This window comes from Orycteropus afer, unplaced genomic scaffold (assembly GCF_000298275.1).
Source record: "Orycteropus afer afer isolate SDZICR_OR568_19922 unplaced genomic scaffold, OryAfe1.0 scaffold00138, whole genome shotgun sequence".
Lineage (NCBI taxonomy): Eukaryota > Metazoa > Chordata > Mammalia > Tubulidentata > Orycteropodidae > Orycteropus > Orycteropus afer.
In genome coordinates this window covers 7,752,869-7,754,107 of record NW_006921725.1, presented here as the reverse complement: position 1 = coordinate 7,754,107, position 1,239 = coordinate 7,752,869, and positions in this window count along the sequence as shown.

Below are 1,239 nucleotides of genomic sequence, written 5' to 3'. Positions count from 1 at the left end.
GGAATGTTTCCTGAGATTGAGCCGTGCTTTTGTAAATAACTACATTATCAATAATAGCCTGTGCAAAGCCCTAGAAACTGACCCTAACAACACCAAGCTTTCTTTCTTTTGCTCTCACATTTCTCCACCAATAACTTCACTCATTCAATACAAGAAACCATATTCAGCCAATTACCATAAAACCTCCTGCTTTGAACTATAAACCCTCTTTATGACAAAAAGAAACACATATCCACATTCCACACAGTGATTCCAACATCACAAAGAAAACAGCAGAGCAACCCAACATACCTGAATAATAATAAAATAAAATACACCAGCTTCACCTTTTCAAAATATTAAACCATAAAACCAAGACAAAACAAATCAACACATAACTAGCACCTAGGGACAACCTAAAGAGTCAGCGCTCTACCAGATTCCAGGGGCTTAAGAAGAGGTTCTGCTTTCCAGTAACCCCAAGAATTCTTCAGACCTGCACGACTGAAAAGGTCCTAGTTTACACCTTCTTTTTTTTTTCTTTCTTTTCCCAGTCCCTGATTAAAAAATATTTTTCCCTTTTTTTCTTGTGGTTAACCCCATTCTTTGTTAGTTGTCTTTTTTTGCATTTTTCCCATTTTTTTCTTCATTATTCTCCTTCTCTACCTTTTTTCTCTTAGTACCCTATCCCCAGATATTGCAGGTTTTCCTGTTTTCCTCTTCCTTTTTCCCCTTTTTCTTTTTTTGTGCTACTGTTCCTGTGTGATTCCATGGTGTATTTTTTTGTCCATGTGCTTTCAGTTTTTTGATGGTTATTCAATTGTAATTTTTTTCTAACTGAGTGGAAGACAGCATCAGTCCCCATAAGATACAAGTACACCCACACCTCTTGCAACTTCACTTACTGAGCAAGAGCCAGCACCTCCTTCTCCACCAATGGGCCAATGATAAACAACCACCAAGAAGAGCCTGAATCACCCTTGGCTGCTCTTCACAAACAATTAACAGAGATCTTAACAAAATACCACGATGTCTCGGGGACAGCAGACCATCACATTCCACACAAAGAAGCAAGATAAAGTGGTAGAAACGAGGGAACAGGATACAGACCCAGAACACATCCTGGAGAAAGAAGCAGTATTCCAACTCTCTGATAAGGAATTCAAAAGAATTATCTTCAGGTATCTTCAAAGGATTGAGAGACAGACCAAAGAAAATACAGAAAAAAAAAACTTAGAAGAATTTTGGAAGAAAATACAA